The sequence below is a fragment of the Mobula birostris genome, chromosome 19 (assembly GCF_030028105.1).
Source record: "Mobula birostris isolate sMobBir1 chromosome 19, sMobBir1.hap1, whole genome shotgun sequence".
NCBI lineage: Eukaryota > Metazoa > Chordata > Chondrichthyes > Myliobatiformes > Myliobatidae > Mobula > Mobula birostris.
Genome location: NC_092388.1, coordinates 69,919,528 through 69,942,289, shown reverse-complemented (window position 1 = coordinate 69,942,289; position 22,762 = coordinate 69,919,528). Strand labels below are relative to the sequence as shown.

The 22,762-nt window shown below is 40.9% G+C and overlaps 1 protein-coding gene across 2 annotated transcripts in view; it reads left to right on the top strand.

Moving 5' to 3' along the window:
* The first annotated feature begins 3,699 nt into the window (after positions 1 to 3,699).
* The window catches only part of ctnnb1 (catenin (cadherin-associated protein), beta 1), a 42,765-nt gene continuing 23,702 nt past the window's right edge, over positions 3,700 to 22,762 (top strand). For both annotated transcript variants that reach the window (XM_072283798.1, XM_072283797.1), the window contains exon 1: positions 3,700 to 3,798. The gene's annotated coding sequence lies outside the window, so the exon portion shown is untranslated. The remainder of the gene's footprint in view (positions 3,799 to 22,762) is intronic.

The following is a 22,762-nucleotide window of genomic DNA, read 5'->3' as shown; positions in this document are numbered from 1 at the left end:
TTAGAATTAAATTATTAAATTAGAATTCACTAATATCATCAGTGAAAATACCATATGGGTACTATATTAATATGTTTAAGTTGGATGTGAGCTATGTCACAACCTATTGAAAATCATAGCGCATTAACAATCCTAATTCTGTATAATCCACAATGGCTCGGACTCACACATTCTCTCTGTGAGAAAATTGAATACTGGGAAAAACTATTTCAGAAATAACAATTTATTTTATAACTGATAAAACTCCCTCATGATCTTGATCACTTGATTATGTGGAGAGTATTCTGACAGGCTGCATCACTGTCTGGTATGGAGGAGCTATTGCACAGGACCGAAAGCTGCAGAAGGTTGTAAATCTAGTCAGCTTTATCTTGGGCACTAGCATACATAGTACCCAGGACTTCTTTAGGGAGTGGTGTCTCAGAAAGGCAGCATCCATTATTAAGGACCTCCAGCACCCAGGACATGCCATTTTCTCACTGTTACCATCAGGTAGGAGGTACAGAAGCCTGAAGGCACAAACTCAGCGATTCAGGAACAGCTTCTTCCCCTCTGCCATCTGATTCCTGAATGGACATTGAAGCTTTGGACACTACCTCACTTTTTTAATACACAGTATTTCTGTTATTGCACATTAAAAAAAAATCTATTCAATATACATAATTGATTTACTTGTTTATTTATTATGTTTTATTTTGATTTATTATTTTTTCTCTCTCTGTGCTAGATTATGTATTGCATTGAACTGCTGCTGCTAAGTTAACAAATTTCACATCACATGCTGGTGATGATAAAACTGATTCTGATCCTGATTAATCTCTGATCGCGGTATCTTACGTCAGATTCAGATTTACATGGAAACATACCAGCGCCAATGTTCTGTCACTCAAGTTTTTAAAGAATGAGAACTTCTATTAAGGGTCGGATCTTATGGCTTCCATGAAAGGACAATGCTATGGTTGGATGGAATTTAATCTTTCTTCGCATTGGATCACATACATTCACTTTAGACAAAAATAATTTATTTTCTTGTGAATCCTACCTTAAAAGATTTGCATTTATTTGGCGGTATTCAGGTCTGACGGTGTGATTTGCTGTGATGAAGCTCTTTCTCAAGTCTGATCATTGTTGCAGTGTAAGAGAGAATAGCAGCTATTTATGCTCAACAGGATTTCATAAATCAGTGTTACAAGAAGCAGACGATCCTGTAATGCTGGTCAGGAGATAGATAATGGGCTGTACACAGTTGAAAAAATACTGGCTGGACAGAGAGCTTTTCACTTTTTTATGAGCACTTTGTGAGTAGACAAGGCTCTGGTTTCACATCTCATGTGCATGATCCAGTCCTCCCTGCTGCACTCTATCTTTCTGCTCAAATCTCTGGCGCTGGAACTGATTCGACAACCTCCTAACCAACCGAAAAGCTACTTATCCATCACTGGGAACTTACCAACATATCAAAATAGGAGGCTTAGAAATCCATTATCTTCATCTAATCCTGGGTGATTTGGGAAATGTGCCTTGTCTGATTTATCTCATCTTGGAGATGCCAACAGAGGTCCAAGCTCTTCAAACTGAGAAATAGTTGTCAGAAGGCAGTAACCTCTTGCTAATCTTCTCCCATTATCTGGATGGAGGGCAGCAGCCGCAGAGAATCTTGACAGGAGGGAAAGATGGTGGGAAGAAAAGTAATTATTTAAATACAACTTCCAAAAAGATCTCAGTACAACACTCAGGAATGGAATAGGTTGTCAGCCAATCCATTTCATAACAAACACAAGGAGATTCATTGTCATTGGCTGTGACATGCTGCAGGTGTCCCTGATTGAGAGCCTGGATCACAACTTGTCATTTCCCACAGCGTGGAATCTCACGGGCTAACACCTATTATGTCATTTCATCGGACCGACTCAACAAACACTAATTGAACATCAAGAAGAAAACTGCTTGGAAACCTGAAATAAAGGCACGGCAGGTCAGACAGCATCTGTTGGGAGAGAACCCGGGTGTTCTGAAGGAGGGATATTGACCTGACAATTTTCTCCCTCTATAGATGCTCCTTGACCTGCAAAGTATTTCTGATACTTTCTGTTCTTATTTCAGAAATTCAGCATTGCGAGAGAGATTTCTACTTTAAAATTGCAAGTTCTTGAAAAATTGTGAAGGTTGGATTTGCATTAAATTACGAATTATCAAGGGAACAGTTGTTACAGTAAATACATGCTCTGGCATATGCTCCATCCTCACTTGTTCCAGGTCTAAACCGTGGCATTCCCTCTCCAACAGCACAGACGACCTCCACCAGGTCTGCAGCAGTTCATGAAGGCACTCACCCACCTTCTCAAGGGCAATTAATGCTGGCCTTGCCCGTGAGACATTGTTCTTTCAATAAGTTAATCTGCCACTCAACGTCAGACAGATTTTAAATTTATTATTCAACTTCATATACCTTTTAATTAACTTCTTGTGGCATAAAATTAAATTTTCAACACGTTGCCACAAATATATAAAAATCAAAATCTAAAACCTGCTCTAGTATTTCCCATATGAAATAATTTTGATCCCAGCTCCTAGTTCTGATGAAGGTTTCGTTTACCAGAGGTTATTCTTCGAGCATTTGTTCTGCTTTCGGAATCCTGCATCCGCATGTTTTTTTTTGTTTAGATTGTTGTTTTAATGTGTGATGTTTTCATGAGGGCTAAAGTAGAATTTATGCCATTATCAAATAGAGAAATTGAGACACAAGTACTTTTGGCTTTTTATCGTCCGAAAGCAGGATGTTGTTTTTCACCATTTAAAAATAAATCACTTTTGTTTTCGGTAGTAAGAATGTAACTTGGAAGGTATTTGAACGCCAGCAACAATGCTCCACGCACGCTCTCGTGTTTTCCTTTGTGTGAGAGGTTGTAACCGAAGCCTTTAAGCGAGTATTTCCGCAAATTTCCTCCAGCAAGGAATTCTTTCTCACGTACAAAGGATTTGAAAATAGTTGGAGCATTAAAAAAAAATGAACGAAACCGATTAACGATGCATATAACAAAACTTAAAATTGCCTAAAGTGCAAGGAATGCACTGAGTAGTTTTGTTTACCGTAACTCCGCAATACTTGCCGTCTTTTGTGTTGCAAAGCGAACTCTTTGAAGTTCGGAGTATACTTTTAAACTAAGTACAAAAAACCTCTCGATCTAGTAACAAACTTGTGCAAAAACTGTAAAAATGAATAAATAAATTGAAAGCAAGACAGTGCGAAAAATGGAGGCTGAGATGCGGACGGGGAATATAAACAGGACGAGGACTACCGCCCTTTTGCACAAGGCTGGAGTTTACAACTTGCGCACCTCGCCAGCCACTTCGCGAGCTGTTACCGGCATTTCAGCGCTCGGTGGGAGGCCGCAGCACCGCGCCCCGCGCCCCGCATTCAGCCGCTACCCCCGACCCGGGAACAGAGTTACCGGGGGAGGGGAGGGCAAAAAGAAGTAGAGTGGGAATGATAGATTCCTGACGCAGAACATAATTCTGTCTCTGATTAAAATGAAATATAATGTTCCATTTTATATTCTCTGATCTGACTGTTCTGGGAATCAATAGCTATAGGTCAAGTTTCTTCATCCGTGCAGTTGCCCAAAACCCCCTTCTTTGAGCTATTGGTTTAGCGCTGGCACTACTTGTCGCTGCGGAGGCGCACGACCGTGCAGTCGTCCCTTTAAAAGCAGCGCTCCTGCCGGTCGCCATTTTGGTTGGTGTGGGTGTCGGTGGCAGAGGCTGGCGGAGAGGGAGCGGCTGGATTCACGTCGTACGGTGAGGCTGGGTGCCGCTGATCGGCAGTCGCATGGCTGGGGGAAAACCCCTATCTAGGCCCCCGCGCAGAGGCCAGGTTTCGTCGTTGTTGCCGGCCCCGGGCGCCCAGAGTGTGATGACCAGGAGTAAGGCTGAACCCGGGAGGTGCGGCCTCAAGACGGACGGCCGCTCCAGTTCCTCCCGCGGGGCATGGGCGAAGGCACCGGGTCGCTCTCGGCGTCGGGGAAGTCGGGAAACCGGCCGTCCGGAGCGGGAGGAAGGAAGAAGGGCTATTTATCGGAGGGTGTGTGGGGGGAAGAAGAAAAGTGGGTACTTACGGGAATGGGGGACAAGGTGTTTACGGAGGGAGGGGTTGAAGAAGGGCACTGGGTGTTTACCTGGCGCTGGGTGTTGAGGGTATTGGACCAGACACTCACTTGGCCGGGGTCCTTACTGGAAACGACAGTGTATGTGTGGGTTGTTTATTTGTCCCTTGGCAGTCTATATTCATCTGGCCGGGGTGCAGGAGGTGTGATCCTGTGTAAGGGTACGATGAGGTGACGAGCGCTAGGTGCGGTTTTAGAGGACCTGGTTATGTTTTTTTTGGGTTGGGTTGCAAGTAATTTAAATACACATTGCCGAGGAGTTGTGGCGCACCTGCTCCGGCATGTCGGCATATATATGCTGTGGAAAGAAAAGGGATAGGTATTGTCCCGCCCCTTAAGGAAAATCCTGCTGGTGGAAGAAATAGTTTCAAATTATAACCAAACAGAGAATTTTTTAATGTATAGTTTTAAGTAGTGTCATCGTTCAAAGAGTAGGCTGATAATTTTGTACGCTGTTAATACAATATTTACATGTCCTTTTAAGTGGAATGGATTTGTTTCTGTTCAGTTCTTCCTCGGCGTTCCCAGTCTGCGAGTAACCATTAACCGAACCGTGAAGTGTATTAGAGAATTACCCACGATCTGGCCTTACCCAGGAAGGGCGCAGGTTGTGGCATGGATTTACTTTTTGGCTTGGAGCTGGACGGGGAAGTGTGTGATTTAAATTGCAGTGGGGCAAAATGAAACTTGCTCATTAACCTGGAGTTTGCATTTTAAAGGAGTTTTTGTTATTGAAGGTAGCTTCAGGTGCAATGTAAAATGCTTGGTTTAAGATCCATGCCTGAGTTCATTTGGACAGAAATAAATTTTAAAAGTTTGTGCCATTTTCTCTTGAAGTTCCTTAATGTTTTCTTGTGAATTAATTTCGTATGTCAGAGGTGAAAAAAATTTCTTGTCCAAGTTTAGTTGGAGGAAACTGATTTAATTCCTTGGGGAAATGTGTATGTAAGAATCTGAGTTTGAATTTGTTTTAATTTACATATTTAAGAAGTTTCATTAGTTTTAAGAATGGTTGGGAAAGCAAGGATATATTTTGAATAAGGAAGTAGTATATATTTCAGCGCATTCTGCTCCAAAATATGTAACTTTAATGTGAACACATTTGATTTATAACTGTTGAAATGTGGAGTTGTTGGGCTTGATGGTTTTCTTTGTGAAATTTTTGATGAAATTTGTTATGATATTTACCTGTTGCCTCAAAAATGTAACCACAAATTTTAAAATCTAAAAGGCTTATTTTTAACATTCTTGCAACCCCTTATATTTTCTGTGATCATAATTAAAGGTTTTAGTTTTGACTGTGGTTCATGGCATAATTTTATATGGTTCAATTATAAACAGTTCATTAAACAGATGTTTCCGATCTTCCAAATATCTCTTAGTTTTTGTTTGTGCTATTATTTATATTTGCATAGTTGCAAATTGTGCTCATACCTCACTAATTGAGGGATTCATTATTGAATGAATATTAGGCACTCTATATTCTGTGGTGCATTGCCCAGACATAGTTTTTGAAAATACTGCTTTACTGTAAAGGAGTGATGTAGGTCTGTGTTAAATTGGCTGAAAGTTGATTTTCATTTAGTTTAAATTAATTTTGTTGGAGCAACACATTTTAACATGTTTAAGTTTGGGATGTGGTTGGAGAGTACAAATGTATTTCTGGAAACTAGATGAACAAAACTTGCAACTCTTGGAGCTAAGTTTTCATTTTAACCCTCATTGCTTGTTTTGTCTTAATTCTCCCAATTGAATGTGAATTTCTAGAGAAAGTATTTAAAAAGAAAATCAGTGTAGTTTCACCATCATGAAGGTTACTTGAATCTAGTGCAATGTCACATCAGAGTTGTGTGAATTGAAAGCACATTACTGTTTTGTGTAACTTGAATTATCTCTGTCTAGTGTGATACTGCACAGGTATTTTGTACAGTTTGAAATCTAATTTTATTACTTATAACATAGATATTATTTATACATTATATAAAAATTTGAAATATGGCAGTTGAGAGAGTAAAAAGCCATTTTTGTTCTTGTTGCATTCTTGTAGCAAAAGTTAGGTGGTTCTGTCAAAAATAACCTGGAGAACAAACAACTCTGCTAAAGAGTTTGACTTACTTGTTAATAATGTCAGTGATTTTTACGAATGTAGTCACCTTTAGATAATTTGTTGCCAGGTAGGTAATTTGTTTTTCATTCTTTTACTACTTAATGTCTACATCAAGCTGGACAATTTTCATTGTGGCTAAGATTTCACAATGGTGCCTGGTAGACACAAATTCTAACTTCATTTAGCTGAACTGCTCAGTTATGCCATGTTGTCAATGTTGATAAAAACATTGGGCTTGAAAATATGGAATTCATTTAAAGTCTTTGGTCAGAGTATTTTGTTTAACTTGGTGGGGTTTTGAACTTTAATGTCTAGTCCAGACTGACAGGAGTGAAGTACCTTTTGACATAATGCACACCTGGTTGTTTACATAAAGGATTTTGAGCTGAAATTTCCACTATTTCCTTATTGAATTCTGCCTAATCTGAATTCCTTCAACTCTGAGTGTTCCTAATAGTTGCAGATTGTTTGTTCAAAGGAAACATTCCTTCAGCCAAGATTGCTGGCCTTTAATATCATTTGCTGTTGCATGCTACTTGACAGCCATATTTGACCATATGTAACTGCACGTCTTGTTTTCTTAAAGGCATAAACAAAGAAGCTTGAAACTTTAAACATAAACCAAGATGTGAAATGTTACCAGTAAGCTTTGGTTGGTGAAAGGATTGGTTTTGTTTGCAAATTGATTCAAATTTCATTAGATATGAGTTATTCATCTGTCTGTTCTGAGATGATACTATTTCTTTCTACTGTTCACTATTTTAAAAGAAATTCAGATTTGTAAATACTTTAAAGCCAAAATGTTCTCACATTTTCAGTAAAGGAGACTGATTTTTGGTGGATTGATAGGTGGACATTCATATGTAATCCTGGTTAGTACCAGACTTAGTGTCTGCAATTTGGTCAAATCTTTCTCTGCAAAAATGGACCTCATTGGAACATGTAATAATTGAAATAAACTGCTGAGATGCAGTTGAGCGGAAGCTAAATAAACAGGTGATAGAAGACTTGGAATGGCTTGTGTGTGCTTTAGGTTTTATGCTACGAAACTTCGGGAATGATTGGCCAAGGTATATTGTAGTGAGATGATATGGCGGATACTTCATATGGCCCTGGTAATGTATTTAAATGCAACACTCTTTTGAGGTAATGAAATGTAAATAGTTTCCAGCCTAGTTATCTTTATGCCTGTAAACAAAAAGTAGGTTGATGGCATCTGCCAGAAATACAGAGCAGAATATGTAGTTAATATAGCTCTGTGAAATATTTTGAAGTGAGTCAAAATTGATACAAACATACTATTTGCAAGCATACACCCTTTCAATATCTGAAAAAGTGGCCTTGGTAGGGTGCCTTGAACTGAATGTCTCAAGCATACAGGAATATTTTGCTATATGAAGGTTGCATAATGTTTGTGACAGAAGCCATTGAGCCTGTTCCTTTGCTGGTGAAACTGGGCCCTTCTTGGCCAAGCCCCTCATAATTTTATAATGCTCAATTAATTCTCCGCTCAAAAATAAAATACGTTTCAAAGTAAATAGTTCTAGCTTCTCCAATCTGAACATGGTTACATATGCCAATGAAGGAAACATATGAAATGTGGCATTGAGTACAAGAGTTAGGATGCCATGTTACACCTGTACAAAATGTTGGTTGGCTGTACTTAGTGTATTGTGTGTATTTCTGGTTGTCATATGCGAAGGATGTGATTAAGCTGAAGGCGCGGATTATATTGTTGCTGGGACTGGAGGGCGAATTGGGTAGATTAAGTGTTCACTGGAGGAAAGAAGGCTGAGGGGTGACTTTGTAGAGCTGTATGTCAGGGGCATAGAAAGGGTAGTTTTTTTTAAGGTGTGAAAGGGAAGATTTAAAGGAAGTCTGATGTCTGAGTCTTTACATTTAGAAAGTAGTAGGTATTGTCGTGGCTATTCCTCGGTCGAGGATGATGGTCTTCGTTCTGAAGTGGCCCACAGAGTGAAGACGCCTGTGCGCATATTTGTTTAACGTATACTTGATGTTGCACTCCAAGAAGCACACGATACTTCACAAATCAACCAACTGATTCCAATGGCATGGAAACCACGACGATTGGAGCTGATGGATTTGTTGCAGCCTTCATCTGCCTTCACAGCCGTTGAGTTCGAAGTAACTTCGTCCGCCTGTTCCACCGTTGAGGTCTTGGTTGGACTGTTCTTTGTCAGGGACCTCACCCTCGACCTTACCGCCATGGGTGACCCTACCAGGAGCATAGCTCCAGACGGCATCGCTCTCGGGATCACAGGACCACACAAGCTTCTCCACCATGACAAGGTGACAATCCACGGAGAAGGGTAGTGGTCCAGAATAGGTACATGAGAATGATCCTGGGAATGAAAGGTTTAATGTATGAGGAGTCACAAATAAGAGAGAATCTGCAGATGCTGGAAATCTGAGCAACACAAAATGCTGGAGGAACTCAGCAGACCAGGCAGCATCTGTGGGGGTGGGGGGGGGGAGTGCAGTCAACGTTTCAGACCGAGACCCTTCAGCAGGACTGTAGATGCTGCCTGGCCTGCTGAGTTCCTCTAGCATTTTGTGAATGTATGAGGAGTGTTTAACTCTGGGCCTGTATTTGAAGTTTAGAAGAATGAGAGGAATCTCATTGAAGCCTATTGAATATTGAAAGGCCTAGAGTGGATGTGAAAATGATGTTTCTTACAGTTGGGGAGTCCAGGACCAGAGGGGACAGCCTCAGAAAAGAAGGGTGTCCATTTGGAAAAGAAATGAGGTGTTTTTTTTGCCAAGAGGTTGATGAATCTGGAATTCATTGTTAAAAATGTCTTTGGAGGCCAATACATTGGGTATATTTAAAATGGAGGTTGGTTAGGCTCTTAATTAGTAGGAATATCAAAGGTTATGGGGAAAAGGCAGGACAATGGGGTTGAGAGCAATAATATATCGGCCATGACGGAGAGCCCTGATGGGCTGAATGGCCTGTATTTGGTCCTATGTCTTCTGGTTTGCATCATCTGAAAATGTCCATGATTATGCTCCTCTGTTTAAGAGTTAAATCATAATGTATACTGTGGGAAACAATGGACTGTGAGTACTGAGCCCCTTACAACCCCAACAAAAATGTTAAAAGCTTCCTGGCTTGAGCTAATTTTTGGATCCAGTTTTCCACACTCCCATTGAATTCATGGGCTTCTGCTCTTGAACATCTTGTTTTGTGAAACTGGTCAAAGGTCTTGCTGAAATCCATGGTTTTTGTGGCTCAGAGTTTCTTTGCATGCTGAAACTTTTACCACTATTTTTTGTAATCGTGAAGAAAACCTTTGTGCATGGGAATTAACTGTTTCAAAGTTGAATTCAGCCCTGGATAATTATTTTGTAAGCAGTTGGGATGGGATCATGGTGAACTAATAAAATGCAGACTGTCTCACTGATAATCTTGTCATCTTGGTATTAATTTTGTCAAGCTTTATTTTTAAAGATCAACTTCAGTTTGATTTTCAGAATTCAGTCGTCTAAGTTGTCATGCTAGTGTCGTTTGAACTGATTTCAAGTTAATCCAGACTGCTTTCATAGTTCATTTTCGTAATGGCTTCCTGCTTTGCTTTTTTTTAAGGCTGTAAAATTGATCTTTTTACAATGCCTACTTTATTTCAGAGAATGTTTAACTTGTGCCAATACCAGTGGAAGACTGCCTTTAAAGTTGTGGTTCTGGAAATCCAATCAGTATGGCACACTGGAAGGAATGTAGTGTTGTGCGCTTGCAGTGAGGTGTACAGAGACTGCTGGTCCTTTGAAGTTTGTAAGATGAATTCCATATGTGTGGAGGAGTAATGACATAACAGTGCAGAGTAATGCACATTGTTTGGACCTAAATGGTTTTAATACCACATTCTAATCACTATAGGGGCTTCAAGGATGTGGGTAGTTTGTAGTCATTGTAATATTTCTTACCTGGTCTGAGTGCCCTGCAAATACCTTAAGGGAAGTTAGAAAATGGATTCAGTATGTTTAATTGACTTAATTATGACCATCACTACAAAATTCACCAAGGTATATTTGTAATTTTCTTAATTACAATACCTTGATCTAAAATAGTATTATTGGCATAATTTTACATCCCGCACATCTGTCAGGGCATCTCTGCCCAGTTTGATTTTAGTTGACCTCAAGGCCGAAGGTTTTTTGATCTAAGTTCATTATTCTATTAGCTTGGTGACACCTTTAATGGTAACTTGCTATTTTACATTTTGTGTTTGCATCACTTAGGTTCCTTGAAAATATTTAACATTTGGAAAATTACAAAATGTGTTGAGGGTTTATTTAAATTTTGTGGATTGCTTTCCTGATACTTGTGTAACTTCAGTTACTCTTGAATATCATACTGTGTTATGTTGCACCGTGGAGGACTGGAGTGTTTTAGTTGGCATTCGGAGAGGAAATAGGTGCGACATGCTTTTAAAAACCTGTTTAGATTGTATTTTTAGAACAGGACTAGCAATCATTGCTGCTAAGATCATTGAGTTAATTTTCAAAGCAGAGAGGGGAAAACACGCAGAATATATTTTCTAATATCTGTCTGTATTCCTATTTGATGTGGCTTGTTAAGTATGCTATGTTTTTTTTGGTTCATACTTTTGTGGTAAGTGCGTACTGTCAAGAATTTCTGTAAAATGTAAAACTTGCCATGGAAAACTGGATGATTTTTCTCCTTTCTAATTCATGATTTCTTGTGCCTTGTTGTGTCCAGGGTCCTTTACTAACTTTTTAATCAAACCTTGTTGATTTGAAACAAAATGCTTTTCTGCTGAAGGTGGTTTTAGAATATGTATTCACTTTTGTTTCAGCTGAGAGATCGATCACAGGGTTCTGGCATAGTTTTGTTTTGGCAAATTTGTGCTGAAGTACTTCCGGGCTAGCCACGTTGCAGTGACTTGGGCCAGCATTCCTTTTCCCCCCAAACTTGGATTTCTGGAGGGCTTGTATCTTATGGTAAATGGCAAGTTGAATGTTTTCTGCTAATTTGCTACCTACTCAGTGAGTAAGTATTGTTCAGGGCAGTATACATTGGTCTTGCATACAATTGGATTTGAAAGTGGCTGGGGATATGGAATATAAAGTAGTTTTGACTGACACAGGATTTTGCATTGAAAACATTTTGTTCTTATTAGTAGCTTTAGTCATTATTTTATAACTAAAGCATTTTGAATGTAATACATCTGAATTTTCACAGAAGTGCTTCAGTTACTAAAAGTACTGTAAGTTGATTAACTAAAACATCGGTCAATTGTGACTGGGATTTATTTTTGTACCGGTTTAACTTGTACAGAATTCTAAATCTTGCCATTTCTGGTCTGTGGTGACAGTAAATTTTGGACCAAAGAATCAGAATCACAATCAAGTTTAATATTCCTGGCATGTGTCTTGAAATCTGTTTTGCGGCAGCAGTACAGTGCAATACATAATAAAAGAAACAAAGCTGTTTTTAAAAAAAATTTAAATAGTGGGAAAAGCAAAAAAGTAGTGAAGTAGTGTACATGGGTTTATTGAAAACTGACGGCAGAGGGGCGGAAGCTGTTCCTAAAATGTTATGTACAAGAGTACAAAGTAAATTTATTATTAAAGTATAATGTCGTCATGAGATCAATTTTCTTGTGAACATAATAAGTCTGAGAACTGTAATCAATGAAAGACCGTCCCCAACAGGATGGACTAACAACCAAAGTACAAAAGATGACAACTATGCAAATACAAAATAAAATAAAATATTGGGAACATGAGATGGAAGAATCCTTGAAGTGAGTCGATAGGTTGTGGGAGCAATTCAGTGATGAGGCAATTAAAGTTATCTCCTGGTTCAAGAGCCTGCTGGTTGAAGGGTAATAACTGTTCCTGAACCTGGTGGTGAGAGTCCTGAGGCTTCTGTATTTTTCTCAATGGCAGCGACAGGAAGTGAGCATGACCTGGGTGGATGCTGCTTTTGTATGACAGTGCTCCTTGTAGGGCATTACCTGTGATGAATTGGGTCATTTCCACTACCATTTTCCATTCAAGGCCATTGGAGTTTCCATATCAGGCTATGATGCAACCAATCAGTATACTGTTAACACAGGGGTCCCCAACTTTTTTTGCAACACGGACCAGTTTATTATTGACAGTATTCTTGCAGACCGGCTGGCGGGGGGGGGGGGGTGTTGCCAACGGACAAGAGTAGCAGTCAAATACTTTGTGTTTACCCCAAAAAAGACTACAATGACCATGAAACCTTGCGGGGGCACCAGTGCGCATGTGTGTACATGCTGATTTTTTTTCTACAAATCATTTTTGGCGATTCTGTTCGGGGGGGGGTTGGTAATCATGACTGGAATATAGGTGATAAGTGGCTAATACACTCAATTTCGTTTCTAAAAGGGTTTATCTAATGAATTTAATCAGCACATATTTTCCTCGCATGAATATAGTGATAAGTCAATTATCAGGGGAGGACAGAGGAGCTTGAAGTAAGTGTTGAACGACTTCCAGTAGAAGTGGTAGAGGCAGGTTCGATATTATCATTTAGAAAAATGGGATAGCTCTATGGACAGGAAAGGAATAGAGGGTTATGGGCTGAGTGCAGGTCGGTGGGACTAGGTGAGAGTAAGAGTTCGGCACGGACTAGAAGGGCCGAGATCGCCTGTTTCTGCGCTGTAATTGTTATATGGTTACATAAGTTATTTATAAGTCAATATCATCTTAACATTTTAAGTAACGTTTGGATATTAAACACACAGCACATATTTTCCCCGTATGAACATATAAAATCATTGCAACACACCAATGTCGCTGAATCAGTGGGAGCCCCGGGCTTGTTTCCCTGCAACAAGACGGTGCCATCGAGGGGTGACGGGAGACAGCGATACTCGAAGGGGGTTCCTTATGTCCAGTCTATTCCACAATTTAGTTTTCGTTGCATTCATTGCAGAAAACTCCGCTTCGCAGAGATATGATGTTGGAAATGGAAGCAACATTTTCACTGCTTTTGTGGCTATCTCAGGATATTTAGCCTTGACTTTGATCCAGAATGCTGGCAGAGATGTTATGTCAAACATACTTTTCAGCCCGTCATATGCAAGCTCAAGGAGTTGATCTTCCCGTGCTGACATGGATGACGCGCGGGTAATGACCTTGCGTGCGTTCAAGTTCAACAGTGCGTGACAGAGCATGGGAAAAGGAGCAGCTGACTCATATTGCCAAATCATATCGTTTCCTCGCAGCCTGGTAGCACATGCTTCGTGGCTTAGTAGTTGGGGACTGCTGTGTTAACACACCTATAGAAGTTTGTTGAAGTTTCAATGTCCTGGCGAATCGTCACAAACTTCTAAGGTAGAGGCACTGCCATGCTTTCTTTGTAAGTGCAGTTCTGCACTGGGCCCAAAACAGATCCCCTGAAATGATAGCACTGAAGAATTTAAAATTGCTGACTCTTTCTGCCTCCGATTCCTCCAGTGAGGACTGGCTCATGAGCCTCCGATTCCCTTCAGGCTCCTGTGCCACCATCTCATTGGTGGAGTCGAGAAGAGGGCATGTCCTGGGTGATGGGTACCAACTTTTTGAGGCATCTCCTTTTGATGTCCTGGATGCTGGGGAGGCTCGTGCCCATGATGGAGCTGGCGGGGTTTGCAGCTTCCTGCTGCTCTTTCTGATCCTGTGCAGTGGTCCTTCCAAACCAAACGATGATGCAGCCTGTTAGAATACACTGCGTGGCACAGCTGTAGAAGTGTGCGAGTCTTTAGTAACGTACTAATTCTCCTCAAACTCCTGAGTTACAGTCGCTGTCATATCGTCTTTGTAACTGCATCTACATATTGTGCTCAGGATAGATTTTCAGAGAAGCTCAAACTGCTCACTCTTTCCACCGCAGATCCCTTTCAGTGTGTGTGCGGGGGTGTTTCCTTAACTTTCTTTTGAAGTCCACGGTCTTGGTCTTACTGACAGAGTGCAGGGTGGTTATTGTGACACCATCCAGCTGATCTTTCCCACTCCTGTATGCTGCCTCGTCACCATCTAAAATTCCGCCAACAATAGCAGTGCCATTGGCAAATTTGTAAATGGTGTTTGAGCTGTGACTAGTCTCACAGTCGTCGGTGTAGAGCGCAACACCCGTCCTTTAAGTGCGCCAGTGTTGATTGTCAGTGAGGAGATGCTATTTCTGATCTGCACTGACTGTGGCCTCACGAGGACTAAGGATCCAGTTGTTGAGGGAAGAACCGAAGTCCAGATTTTGGAGCTTGTTGATTAGAACTGAGGTATGTTGACCACTGAGCTGTAATCAGTAACCAGCCTGACGTTGGTATTGCTGTTGTCTGGGTGGTACAAAGCAGAGTGGAGGGCCAGTGTTTTAGACCAGACCTATTGTGATAAGTAAATTGTAGTGGGTCCAGGTCCTTGCTTAGAAACATAGAAAATAGGTGCAGGAGTAGGCCATTCGGCCCTTCGAGCCTGCACCGCCATTTATTATGATCATGGCTGATCATCCAACTCAGAACACCGTCCCAGCCTTCCCTCCATACCCCCTGACCCCCGTAGCCACAAGGGCCATATCTAACTCCCTCTTAAATATAGCCAATGAACTGGCCTCAACTGTTTCCTGTGGCAGAGAATTCCACAGATTCACCACTTTCTGTGTGAAGAAGTTTTTCCTAATCTCGGTCCTAAAAGGCTTCCCCTCTATCCTCAAACTGTGACCCCTCGTTCTGGACTTCCCCAACATCGGGAACAATCTTCCTGCATCTAGCCTGTCCAATCCCTTTAGGATCTTATACGTTTCAATCAGATCCCCCCTCAATCTTCTAAATTCCAACGAGTACAAGCCCAGTTCATCCAGTCTTTCTTCATATGAAAGTCCTGCCATCCCAGGAATCAATCTGGTGAACCTTCTCTGTACTCCCTCTATGGCAAGGATGTCTTTCCTCAGATTAGGGGACCAAAGCTGCACACAATACTCCAGGTGTGATCTCACCAAGGCCTTGTACAACTGCAGTAGTACCTCCCTGCTCCTGTACTCAAATCCTCTCGCTATAAATGCCAGCATACCATTCACCTTTTTCACCGCCTGCTGTACCTGCATGCCCACTTTCAATGGTGTCTAATGACACCCAGGTCTCGTTGCACCTCCCCTTTTCCTAATCGGCCACCATTCAGATAATAATCTGTTTTCCTATTTTTGCCACCAAAGTGGATAACTTCACATTTATCCACATTAAATTGCATCTGCCATGAATTTGCCCACTCACCCAACCTATCCAAGTCACCCTGCATCCTCTTAGCATCCTCCTCACAGCTAACACTGCCACCCAGCTTCGTGTCATCCGCAAACTTGGAGATGCTGCATTTAATTCCGTCATCCAAGTCATTAATATATATTGTAAACAACTGGGGTCCCAGCACTGAGCCTTGCGGTACCCCACTAGTCACCGCCTGCCATTCTGAAAAGGTCCCGTTTATTCCCACTCTTTGCTTCCTGTCTGCTAACCAACTCTCCACCCACACCAATACCTTACCCCCAATACCGTGTGCTTTAAGTTTGCATACTAATCTCCTGTGTGGGACCTTGTCAAAAGCCTTCTGAAAATCCAAATATACCACATCCACTGGTTCTCCCCTATCCACTCTACTAGTTACATCCTCAAAAAATTCTATGAGATTCGTCAGACATGATTTTCCTTTCACAAATCCATGCTGACTTTGTCCGATGATTTCACCGCTTTCCAAATGTGCTGTTATCACATCCTTGATAACTGACTCCAGCAGTTAGAGAGGAATTGATTCTGTTCGTGGGCAAACTCTCAAAGTACTTCATCACACAACTGGACAATGGTTAAGGCAGTTCATGCTACTCTGCTTGGGCACGAATATGATTGTTGCCCTTTTAAAGCAGGTAGGATCCTCCAACTGCAGCAGTGAGATTGAAGATGTTCTTGCACACTCCCACAAGTTGGTGCAGGTTTTCAGTACCCTACCCAGATAAATCACCAGGGCTCTCCCTCTGAAAGATATTTTGCAGTCAGTCTCCAAGATAGACATCAGAATCACCAGATGTTAGAGGGATTCACACAGGTGTAGTTTTATTCTGCCTTTCAATACATGCATAAAAGGCATTGAGCTTATCTGGGATCGAAGCATCACACCCATTCATATTAGATTTTGCCTTATAAGAAGTAATATTCTGCAAACCCTGGCAGAGCTGACAAGAATCCTCTTAATTCAGTCTCTATCATCAGTCGGAATTGTTTCTTTGCTCTTTAAAATGATCGTCTGTGGTCTGTACTGTAGAAAAGAAGCATCCATCATCCGAGATCCTCACCACCAGATCATGCTCTTTCTTGCTGCTGGCATCAGGTAGAAGGTACAGGTGCCTCAGGACTCACACCGCTAGGTTCAAGAACAGTTACTACCCCTCAACCATCAGACTCTTGAACAAAAAAGGATAACTGATCTGCTTAAGCAGTCTTGTTATTGCTATTTGTATCTGCTTTTGCACAATTTGTTTACAGCATAGTTTCTGTTCTATAGATTTGCTAGGTATGCCCACAGAAAAAGAATCGCAGGGTTGTATGTGATGACATGTATGTAATCTGATAATTATACTTTGAACTTTGAGATCAAGCCCTCTGCAGACTATGAATCATCCACAGCTTTTGGTTTGGGTATGTTCACAAAGGCACACATCCACCCACACAGGTCTTGAAGTATGGCATATTATTTCAGATTTGAAGATGAATCCCTGAATATTGACTAGTTCACTGGCTCAAAGCAGTCCCTTAAGTGCTCCTCTGCCTCTCATGATCACACCTCTTGGTCTTTGCCACTGGTGCGTAGTCTTTATGTACACCAGAAATAGAAGTGCAGCTAGGTGATTGAACTTCACAAAGTGTGGGTGAAGGATGGCATGGTAAGTGTTGTTGATTGTGGTAAAACAGTGGTCAAGCGTGTAGGCTCCTCTGGTTCCACATGTGGTATGTTGGTGATAGTTGTTTCGAGAATTCTTCAAGCGGGCCTGATTGAAATGCACTGCAATGATAGGGGAGGCATCATGTGTACTGTTTTGTGACTACTGATCACAGTGCTCAGATCCTCCGGTTCCTGCCTGAAGTTGGACAGAGGTGCAGTGTACACCACTACCAGGATGATGATGGAAAACTTGGCAGATAAAATGGATGTCACTTGACAGCTATGACAGGTAGATGTTCCAGGTCGGGTGAGCAGAATAGACACAACCGCCATGTTTGTGCAGCAGAATGAATTAATCCATTGTAGACTCCACTTCTAATTTTGAAGGTTCAGCTGTTCAGTCTTTGTGGTGAACGGTGAACCCCTCAGGCTGCAGCATTGCCTCCAAAATGGGTTGTGTTTCTGTGAAGCATTCAACACTCCCTGACATCCCTGTGGTACTGCAATATTGCTAGGTCTTCAATTTTATTTTCCAGACTAGTTGGGAGTGGGGGTCTAAAGGCACTGTGTTTCAATCGTTCCTGCATCCCAGCATGCCTTCTGCACCTCCTTTTTCTTAACTGGGAACTGCATTCATGACACGGTTAGGAATATTTGATTGCCATCAGAGCTGCACGCAAAGAGTCTCCACTTACAGCCTTTTAAGATTCTGAGCTCTTAATTGTTCCTGTGGTTTTTAAATAGTTTCGACCATTGTTTTTTGAGGGGAACGCAAATAATTCCCACTGAATTCAAATTTTTTAATGCTTATCTAGCGTTCAGTTGTAGGGCTCAGTAAATACTTCTACACGTTCTTTTTACCTTCTTGGAATTTTTAACTGTTTCCCTTTTATGGAGCTTTTTTAGTAGCAGGCCTATCTGTCAGCTGGGGGACGAGGCAGCCTGTTGAAGAGTTCTTTTGCTGTTGGTTGTCAGCTTTTGTTCTCAGCATTCCAGGGTTTTTGGAGATCTGCCTTGCTTTGTGGCATGCTTCACTTTGTAAGGGGGTGGGGGCAAGAGCAGGAGTGCTGGTATAGACTCAGGATTCAAACTAATTGCTACTAGTTGATTTACTGGAAATTTGACTTCAAAAGAAAATTCTGGCTGTAGTGAGATGCATTCTTCATTTGTAACAATTGCCAAAATACATGGTTCAATTAGTTAGTTATTTTAAGAATAGGATTGGAAATTCTTGCTTTGGCGTTGATGGTGGAGTTTCATAGCCTAGCACAGATATTGTAGCTGAAATAAGTTAATTGTTTTTTCAAAAGTAATTTTCCAGATAGTAGAAATCTGAAATAACAAAAATGTTCGAAATGGTCTTGAGATTTTACAAAGAGAAGTGTAAGTTTCCTGTTGAAAACTTCAGATAGTGATCAACCTATAATGTTAACTGCCTGTCTCAAATTGTTGCCTGACTTTGTAACTTCTAGGGTGCTTTGGGACAGCCAAAAATGCTAATGTAATTTTAGGCAATGCAATTAAAATTGTACATCCCATTCTTAAAATCCTTAATTCCTAAATTACATTTCTAATCTGTAACTGAATTTCTACTGGCCTTATAGTTTGTTTTATTAATTTGATTCTGTGCTCTAACTAGAATTCACATTATGAAGATTCATGTATACACTATTCTATGGTGCTTTTTAAAAATAGATTTTGTATTCTCAAGCCTCTAGTATTTTACTCTAAAGTAACCTATTTACCATTTTATGCATTACTGACTACGCAGAGGAAAGCAGCGGAAACTGTACCAGTGATGCCTCCCTCCCTTGAAGCTCTAACGGCTTTTATGCATGCTTCGAAGCATGCAGCGCCATGCCAGCCGTGCAGTATAGCTCCACCCAGGTGAGCAGCCCTTGCGTGTGACAGCAGCAGATACAAGGAGGGCTCTGCCGAGTCAGCCCCCCTCCCATAAGGTGGCCAGGTCAGACAAGATCCCAGGCTGAGTACTGTACTCGGGGAGTGTGCACGCCAGCTTACTGTCTTCACTGGCATCTTCAACACTTCACTCTCCAGACTGCTGTCCCCACATGCTTCAAATTAACCATCTTCCCTGTACCAAAGGGATCAACCTCTGCCTTAAATATACCCAATGACCAGGCCAAATTCCTCATCTCTGTTCTAAATGGATGTCCCTCTATTCTGAGGGTATGTCCTCTGGTCCTAGACTCTTCCCCATTGGAAACATCCTCTCTACATCCACTCTATTTAGGCCTTCCAACATTTGGTAGGTTTCAATGCATTTCCTCTTGTTCTAAGTTCCAAGTAAATTTTATTATCAAAGTACATATATGTTCCCTTATATAACCTTGAGATTCATCTTCCTGTGGGTACGCTCAAATTACTAAAATAATAACTTTTATCAGAATCAATGAAAGACTGCCTAACTGGGACATTCAGCCAAAGTGCAGGAAGAAACAAACTGTTCAAATGCAACAAGAAGAAACAATAAATAAGCCATATCAAAACATAAGATGAAGAATCTTTGAAAGGGGGGCCATTGGTTGTGGGAACATTCCAGTGATGGGGCAAGTGAAATTGAGTGAAGTTATCCCCTTTGATTCAAGAGGCTAAAGGTTGAGGAGCAGTAACTGATCCTGAACCTGGTGGTGTGAATCCTGAGACTCTTGTACCTTCTCTTCTCATTCCTGCCATCAGGAAGAAGCCTGTCCTCGGTTGTGGGGGTCCCTTATGATGGATGCTGCTTTCCTGCGAGATGTGTTCAATGGTGGGGAGGACTTTACCCATGTTGGACTGTGGCATTTCTGCTAATTTTTGTGGGATTTTCCATTCAAAGGCATTGGTGTTTCCATACCAGATTGTGATGTAGCCAGTCAATATACTGTCCACTACACATCTATAGAAATTAGTCAAGTTTTAAATGTCATGCCAAATCTTCACAAACTCCTAAGGAAGTAGAGGTGCTGCTGTGCTTTCTTCATAATAGCACTTGCGTGCTGGCTCAGGGCAAGTCCTCTGAAATAACACCTTGGAATTTAAAGTTGCTAAACTCTCCAATGAGATCTGTCTCATTGACCTCCTGAGGTCTGTAATCAGTTTCTTGGTCTTGCTGACATTGAGAGGTTATGGCATCATTCAGTAAATACCTGAAAATAGAAGGAATAGAAATAGGTGGTATCAGCAAATTTGAATATTGCATTGGAGCAGTGCTTCGCCACACGTCATAATTATAAAGCAAGTAGAGCAGGGGATAAGTCCTTTTACAGCCTCTGTTTCCTCAACACTTCCTCCCCCTACCTATCTTTGTATTGTTTTCAAACTTGGCCACAGAGCCATCAATTCCATCACCCAAATCATCGTCATATGTAAAAAGAAGCAGTTCCAGTGCTGACCACTGTGGAACACCAGTAGTCATTGGCAGCCAACCAGAAAAGGCTCCCTTTAGTCCCACTCTTTGCCTCCTGTCAATCAGCCAATCCCCCTATCTATGCTAGTTTCTTTCCTGCAATTCCACTGGCTTTTATGTTAAGAGTCTTCATGTGCAGCACCTTGTCAAAGGCAGTCTTAAAAATCCAAGAACACAACATCCACCATTTCTCATTTGTCTTATGTTGTTTGTTGTTTCCTGAAAGAATTCAAACAGATTTGTCAGGATAAGTTTTCCTTTAAAGAAACCAAGCTGACTTTGGCCTATTTTCTCAAGTACCTTAAAGTACTGCGACCTCATTCTTAACAGTCAACGCCACTGGCCTGTAATTTCTTTTTTTCTCCCTCCCTTCGGAGTGACATTTGCAATTTTCCTGTCTTCTGAAACCATGAATGAAAGATCATTACTAATGTCTTCACAATCTCTTCAACTGCCTGTTTCAGAACGAAGGGTTGTAGTCCCACCTAGTTTAGGTGACTTGGACTTTTCAGCTTCCCAAGCACTTTCTCCCTAGTATTAGCAAATGCACTCACTTCTGCCCCCTGATACTCTCGAACTTGCCAATCAGTCAGTGTTCTATCCATGATGGTATCTTTCCATTAATGCCATGGACTCATATCTTGTTAAGCAGTCTCGTGTGCCACCATGTCAAATGCTTTCTGAAAATCCAAGTACACAACATCCACTGATTCTCCTTTGTCTCTGCTGCTTGATATTTCTTCAAAGAATTCTAACAAATTTGTCAGGCAAGATTTTCCCTTCAGGAATCCATGATAACTTTGGCCTATTATACCACGTGCCTCCTAAGTACCCTGAAACCACATCCTTAACAATCGACTCATCATTTTCCCAACCACTGAGGTCAGGCTAACTGGCCTATAATTTTCTTTCTTCTGCCTTCCTTTCATTTGCAATTTTGCTATCCTCTGGAATCATTCCAGGATCTTGATTTTTGAAAGATTATTACTAATGCCTCCACAATCTCTTCAGCTACCTCTTTCAGAACCCTGGGTGTACACAGTCTGGCCCAGGTGACTCATCTCCTTCACACCTTTCAGTTTCCAAGCACATTCTCCCTAGTAATAGCAACTGCACTCACTTCTACCCTTGACACTCTCAAAATTCTAGCATACAGCTAGTGTCTTCCACACTGAAGACAGATGCAATATACTTATTCAGTTCATTTGCCATTTCCTTGTCCACCAATATGACCTCTCCAGTGGTCTGATATCTACTGTCACCTCTCTTTACTCTTTATCCATATATTAAAAAAATTGATAATCCTCTTTGATATTGTTGGGAAGCTTACCTTCAAGTTTCATCTTTTCTCTCATGGCATTTTTAGTTACCTTGTGTTGGATTTTAAATGCTTCCCAATCCTGTAACTTACAACTAATTTTTTCTCTCTTGCCCCCTCTTTTGCTTTAATGTTTTTGATTTCCCTTAACAGCCATGGTTGCATCATCCTGTCTTTAGAGTACTACTTTGGGATATATATTGGGGTTCATGTTCTGGAGACAAAATAGAAAACTTAGCTATAGTGTATATGTTATTGTAGAGCAGTGTTCATTTCTTTTAATGAATCAAACTTGTGTTACCTTTTTTCATGTTTGTAGTGCTGAAATGTAGGTATGTTGATTATCATGGCAATGTTGCTGACAATAAGGGAATGTTAAGAGAACGAATGCTTAATATCTTTGGCTCTTAATTGTCAAGTATATTGTTAGGTTTAACAAATAGCATAAAACCTGGGTTCATTGCAATTAAGGGCAATAAATACCTGACTTGGCAGTGGAGTCATATCTGTGACAGAATGAATAAATGTTTCTATCTGCCCTCATGACTAATCAGTATCTGAGACTATTGTGCCATTTCCTTTTGGGAGAACACATGCATAACAAAATGATTACTCAGTCTTGTAGTAATCTTTATTTGCATTTATTTTGAATCTGTCTGTTGATTGAGTTGAGTGTATTACTTCACTGAAAAATTATGATTAATGTCCAGTAAGTTGATAATTTTGAATGGTTGTATAGCATTTGTTGCTGAGTGAGTAACCTATGTGAAATTAAATCTGTACATTGGAGTTGTGGATGGTGATTAATAAGGGTGTGGAGAGATTTTTGCAGTGGAATTCAAAAC